Source organism: Chenopodium quinoa, unplaced genomic scaffold (genome assembly GCF_001683475.1).
Source record: "Chenopodium quinoa cultivar QQ74 unplaced genomic scaffold, ASM168347v1, whole genome shotgun sequence".
Taxonomy (NCBI): Eukaryota; Viridiplantae; Streptophyta; class Magnoliopsida; order Caryophyllales; family Amaranthaceae; genus Chenopodium; species Chenopodium quinoa.
In genome coordinates, this window is record NW_018743858.1 from 2,138,191 (window position 1) to 2,145,197 (window position 7,007).

Below are 7,007 nucleotides of genomic sequence, written 5' to 3' on the forward strand. Positions count from 1 at the left end.
CTGGTGTAAGTACTTCCCAACGACCCTCAAAGGTGTTGCACAAGCGTGGATCACCAATGGGGTAAAAGAAGGCTCAATAACCGGTTGGAAAGATCTTTCCAACAAATTTAAGAGAAAGTTTTCTACGGCAAACCGCCTAGAGAAAACAATTATAGAACTGATGGGTCTGCAGCAAGCGGAGGACGAAAGCCTCCGCGACTACCTGACTCGCTTCAGCAACGAGTCGTCAAGAATCACAAGTCTGGATCAGGGCCTAGCTGTGTTTGCACTACGGAATGGCTTACAAGCTTGCAAGTTCCTTGACTTCATGGTCATGCATCCCCCGCAGACCCTGGAGGAATCTTTGGACGCCTCGGATAAATACATCCGAGCCGAAGAATGAACAAGACAAAATCCCAATCCCAATCTGGGGCCGGGAAAGCAAAAGGACAAATTTCCAAAGGCCAAGGGCCGAGGAAAGGGAAGGCAAAAGCCTCAGAACCGTCCTCGGCACCCGAGCCGAGGAAAGATAGGACCCCCCTATAAAGGGAGGTACGATTCTTACACTCCTCTCGCTCTTCCCCGTGCTAAAATCTATAACAAAACCAAAGACGAGGAGAGGTTCAAGAAACCAAGGCCACTCCCACTGTGGCATCAGCAAAAGGGCAAGGACCGATGGTGCGAGTTCCATGAATTTGCTAGACATCGCACCGAGGACTGCCTTCAGCTGAAAGATCAGATCGAGGATCTGGTTTAGAAGGGCTACTTAAAAGATTATCTCGCGGATTGCCGCGAAGAGAAAAAAGCGAAAAAGGATCCTCGACAAGAACTTGATTTCTCTCGGAAAAAGGATAAGTCACAGGGCAAAGAAACCCTTGATATCCTTGACATTTCCGGAGGAACCTCTTGGAACGCACTAAAACGCCACTTGAGGGGCTTCACGCATCAAGTGAACCATGCTGAAATCCGAGCACCCCAGTCTCCGATGCCGAACATTTTGTTCACAGCTAAAGACTGCTAGGGGGTGGTTTACCCTCATGATGACCTGTTAGTAATTGTGACGGGCATCGCAAACCACAATGTCTAGCGAACTCTCGTCGACGGTGGTAGCGGGGCGAATATCCTTCTAACATGGAGACCAAGAACTTGACTCTAGTGCCCTTCCCGGTATCTGGATTCAACGGCTCTTCATCATATCCCGATGGGAAGATTCTTCTTCCAGTTACTATCGGCAAAGGCCGAGCAGCACGGAACATCATTGCCAAATTTCTGGTCGTAAATGTCCCATCTGTGTATAACGTAATCATGGGGAGACTCCTCATTCACGACATTCAAGGAGTTGTCTCAACGTACCATCAAACAATGATCTATGTTTCGGACGAGGGGCACTCCTAAAAAATTCAAGACAGCCAAAAGGAGGCTGAAGATGCAACCACCTCAAACCATCCAAAAGTCACCGCGATGACCGGGATGATGAAGAGGAAAAAGAAAAGGACCGTTGCATAAAAGGAACCCCAGCAAAAGAAAAATCTTTAGGGAAGGAAAAGGTTGATTCCTCATTTGAGCCGAAAGACTCAGAACATTAGCCACAATCTGGGTTGCCTGCTAAAATTAACAGTAGACCTGATCGAGAAGAGTTCAGCGCCAAAGCCATGGAACTGGACAATTAGACTAAGTCAATAGAGTTGACCGAAGGGAATTCTGAAAGATGTGTCAGCATTGGACTGGGACTTGATCCAAATGCTCGTGTTGAGCTAATTTAACTCCTTCGAGACAACATATATGTGTTCGCTTTCTCGGAAGCAGACATTCCCGGGATTGATCCGAACCTCATCTCTCATAAGCTTAATGTCGACCCTACATGTCGGTCATTTAAGCAAAAGAAGCGAAATTACTCTGCTCAAAAGAACCAAGACATCGCACCTGAAGTAAAAAAACTTCTGGATGCAGGTTTCATTAAACCTTGTCAGTATCTTGAATCATTGGCCAATGTGATGATGGTTCAAAAGGCAAATGGCACCTGGAGAATGTGCGTTGACTTCACAGATCTAAATAGGGCCTGTCCGAAGGACTTTTATCCCTTGCCAAGGATCGATCAGTTAGTCGATTCGACAAGTGGGCATGCCCTTCTTAGTTTTATAGATGCATTCTCAGGGTATAATCAGATCTTCATGCACCCCGAAAACCGAGCAAAAACAGCATTTGTTACAAGCGTTGGGGGGTATAATTACAAAATGATGCCCTTTGTTTTGAAAAATGCGGGGGCAACTTATCAAAGGCTGGTTGATCAGGTGTTCGCCGAGCAAAAAGGTTGTAACATGGAGGTCTATGTGGATGATTCTATTGTCAAAAGCAAAGAGGATAAAGACCATGTTACGGACCTGGCCGAAATATTTGCCACCCTTAGATAACATCAAATGAACCTGAATTCGTAGAAGTGTGTCTTCGGCGTGAAGTCAGGCAAGTTCCTCGGCTTCATGGTCAGCAAAAGGGGGATTAAATCCAATCCTTCCAAAGTTCAATTATCTCTAGAACTTCCCGAGCCAAAAACAAAAAGGGATGTTCAGCGTCTCACTGGCAGAACGGCTGCCTTTTCCAGGTTCATCTCTAGAGCCTCAGACAAGGGGTTGCCTTTCTTCAAAGCGCTAAAACTCCCGAAATCAAAAGAGCTTATCAGGGAAGACGAGAAAATAGAGGCCTTTAAGCAACTCCAAGAGCACCTAGCTCAACTCCCAACACTGGTAAGACCGGCAGAAGGAGAAACTCTGTACTTATACGTGGCAGTTAGCCCAGCCATTATCAGCGCGGTGTTGCTAAGGGAAGAAGAAAAAGTTCAGTAACCGATCTATTTCGTCAGTCACACTCTGACATATGCCGAGACACGCTACCCCCTACTTGAAAAAGTTGCATATGTAGTAGTGGTAGCCGCTCGAAAGTTAAGGCCCTATTTTAATTGCCATAAAACAGTGGTAAAAAGTCCTCGGTAAAGTAGAGAAATCTGGTAGACTAGAAAAGTGGGCCTTCGAGCTCACTAAGTTCGGTATCAGCTACCAGCTGAGAGCAGCCATCAAGGCTCAGGCTTTAGCAGATTTCCTAGCCGAGTGTTCTTATCAAGAGACACTTGACGAGGAAAAAAAGATTTGGACCGTTTTCACGGATGGATCCTCCACCATGAATGGTTCGGGGGCGGGGGTAGTCATAACCTCGCCCGAAGGCAAATCCTTTGAGTATGCACTAAAATTCTCATTCAAGGCTTCAAATAACAAAGTTGAATATGAAGCAACAATTACTAGTTTAGAGCTTTGCATAGTATTGGAAGCTAAGCATGTCTGTTTAAATACAGATTCTCAGCTTGTCACAAATCAGATTCGAGGTGAATATGAGGCCAAAGAGCCCTCAATGATAGATTACCTTGCAAGGATCAAAACAGTCATTGCGAAGCTGAGAACTTTTGAAATTGAGCTGATCCCAAGGGGTCAGAATGCTCAAGCCTACGCACTCTCCAAACTTGTAAGTTCAACTCTAACTGAGCTGAACCAATCTGTATATGTGAAAGTGCGCCGAGAAAGAAGTGTTGACTAACAACCTGAGGTTTGTTGCATCACACATGAGCCGAGCTGGATGGACCCTATCCTAGTTTACAAGCTTCGGGGAGAAATTCTCGAAGACAGGAACTTAGCCTCTAAGATGAAAAGAATCAGCTCAAGGTTCATCATCTTCAAAGGAGAGCTTCTTAAAAAGTCTAACAGATGCTGATTACATCCATCGGGAAATTTATCTCGGCATCTGCGGAAACCATATAGGGGGAAGAGCCTTAGCACATAAAGCACTAAGGGTTGGATATTATTGGCCAACCATGATCCTAGATGCCTAGGAGCTGGTCAGATAATGCGAAAAATGTCAAAAGTTCGCACCAGTCATCCATCGGCCATCACGAGATCTTCAGCCAATACTAAATCCTCTTCCAATTGCTCAATGGGGACTGGACATTTTGGGACCATTTCCCGATGCTCCATACCAAAAGAGATGGCTGATAGTCGGTATAAACTATTTCAGCAAATGGATCGAAGCCAAAGCAGCTTCGAACATTACAGAGCAAACTCTTAGAAAATTTATCTGGAGAACATTATCACTCGCTTTGGGATTTTGAAGGTTTTTGTCTACGATCATGGGAGGGAATTTGATAATTTGCCACTGAAGCGGTACATAGATCAGCTCGGCATTAAATTAGCATATTCTGCAGTTTTCCATCCGCAGAGTATTGGTCAAGACGAAGCTGCAAATAAACAAATCCTCAACGCTCTCAAGAAGAGAGTTGAAGATCAAAAGTCCAAGTGGATAGAGGAAATTCCAAGAACTCTCTGGTCACTTCGGACAACAGAAAAAGAGGCAACGGGAAATTCACCTTTTGAGCTGGTGTATGGATCTGAAGCCGTCCTTCCAGTGGAAATTGGCTCAAAAAGCCTACGAGTAAATCTCTTCTCATCCAAAGAAAATGAACAACTCATGAAAGAGTCCCTTGACTTCTTAGATGACCTCAGAGATTCAGCTAGAGATAAAATGGTTGCATACAAGCAGAGAATCAGCAAATTTTACAACTGAAGAGTCCATGCAAGACTTCTCAAAATTGGGGATCTTGTTCTTTGGAATACTGCTGCTGTGCAAAAGGGCCGCATCCATGGGAAACTCTCAGCCACCTGGGAGGGACCCTTCGAAATATATGATGAGCTTCAGCCAGGAACATACCGACTTCGGCATATGGATGGTACTAAGTTGAAAAATTACTGAAATGCCGATGTACTTAAGAAATACCATGTGTAAAGTCCTTCGGAGAAGAATAATCTATGTAAGTACATCTTTCTTATTAATGAAAGGCCTATGAGCCACCATTTATTCAAATTCAGCAAGTTTCTATTTTTTGTCTTTAATGGTTTTTGAAAAAATTCAAGGTTTTCGTTTGGTGCTGCCCGAAGTATTACTTAATGAGGCCTTGTACTTCTGCAAGCCGCAAAATCTGCCAAGACGAGGATAAATGATAAACCCCCAAAGTACTTCCTAATGAGGCCTTGTACTTCGAATGAATCAGTTCCTCCGGGAAAATAAGCCATAGGCGCATCCGAAACATTGCCTAAAAAATAGGAACTGATAAAGCCCCGAAGTATTGCCTTAAGAAGCATTGTACTTCGGATGAATTAGTTCCGGGTGATGATTGCATTTCTAAAGTATTGCCTAATGAAGCATTGTACTTCGGATAGATCATTGCCCCGGCATCGTGTTTCAGACAGTCGTTCCCTCGAATGAATTATAAGGATCACAAGAGTATTGCTCTTGGAGCCTATGGCTGCCGAGCTAGAAATCAGACCTTTCAAAAATAGAATAGGAGATAAAAGAAGAATGAGCGGAAACTTCAAAAGTTTGAATTATTACAAAAATTTTGCATCAAAAAAAAAGTTGAAGCAATCACCTCAAAAACCTGAAGATCACATCTTCAGATTTCTAAAGGGGGCAAGAGGCACTCAGCTAGCCAGTTCCGAGCCGAAGCTTAGTACTTAGAAAAATTTTCACAAGTTGAAAAATCTAAGTAGAAGGAGCAAGGCAAAAGGAATGAAAGCAAAATAGTGCACTCACAACAAATAAAGAAGTCCTCAGCGAAGAATATCTCCAAGCTGAGGTTCAACACTTAGAAATTTTTTTAGAAATTCAATGAGACAACTAAGTAAAGGAATAAAAAAAATAGGCAATGGAAGAAGAAAAGTTGAGGGGGAAAAAGAAAAAAAAATAATAAACCTCCATATTCATAACGAGGATTTTAAAGTCAAGTACAAAAAAGAGATCCTAGATCGGCAGTCGTCCACAAGCGGAAAACACAGCTGCCGAAACTAGTACAAATACTTAAAAAAATCAAAAATAAGTTTGTACAATGCATGGCAAGCTGAAGCAAAAGAAAGTCAAAAAAGCAGATGCAGCGTTTAAATCATTCAAGAACATGTTGACCCGCAAGATTCTGTAGACGACTGCCCGAGTTCCTATGCTTCGGCATTGGCTGGATTAGAACTGGGAGCCTTCGAGGTCTCAGCAGCAGCAGAGGATGAAGCAGGCTGAGCAGTGTCTTTCTCTCTCATTGCAACAGCCTTATAACGTCCTCTGCACACATAACTAGAGAGAGACCTTCATCATTGAATATGCAATCAACAAGGAGATCAGGACAAGTCAATATTATCATGTATACCATTCAGCATAGTCTATATTTACGGCAAAATGAAAGCAAGGAGATCAGGACAAGCAAGGAAGGGCCAAGTACCTGTCCTCATGTACTCAGGAGGAGTGAAAGCCAAATTTGTACTATAGCTTTTCCCCTTTCTTAATCCTTGACCCCCTCCGCAAAACCAATCTTAATCAATTAAAAAAACCTAAAAAAAATATTTGATTATATCGACATTGCCCAAAGTTCTCTTTGTCTGTTTGAGAGTCCTAAGAAGATTACACCAATGATTTGGTGCAACCCTTTATTAAGAATACACTGGTTGTACATTGACTGTTGCTAACTCGGCACAAACAATATAAATAGAACATGTTTCCCCTTGTCAAAAACATTATACTTTCTCGAAAATTAATAATAGGCATAAATTCTAGCATCTTCAAGCAACGTACCATGGTAATCATACCTCATTGACTATTACATATCGAAAACACAAAAGCAATGCCTAATTCAACACGACACATACAAAGTCCCTTTGATAGAAAAATAACAAATGCATAGTCAAGGTCACAATATTTCAATCTTAAACAAGAAAGTTATGAATTTAGATGATACTCACAGTGAAAGAGATGCTTAGAAAGTGTTTCATTGGGCATGAACTCAACAACTATCAATCTCTCATCACCCTCACAACAACGCCCAACTAAATTTGCCATTTTCTCACTTCTCAGCAGCCCTACTGCTCTTGCTTCCTTCTACATTTTATATCAAAATCCAATCAAACAACCAACTATAAGATCATTTTGTACCATTTTTGCTACTAATAACT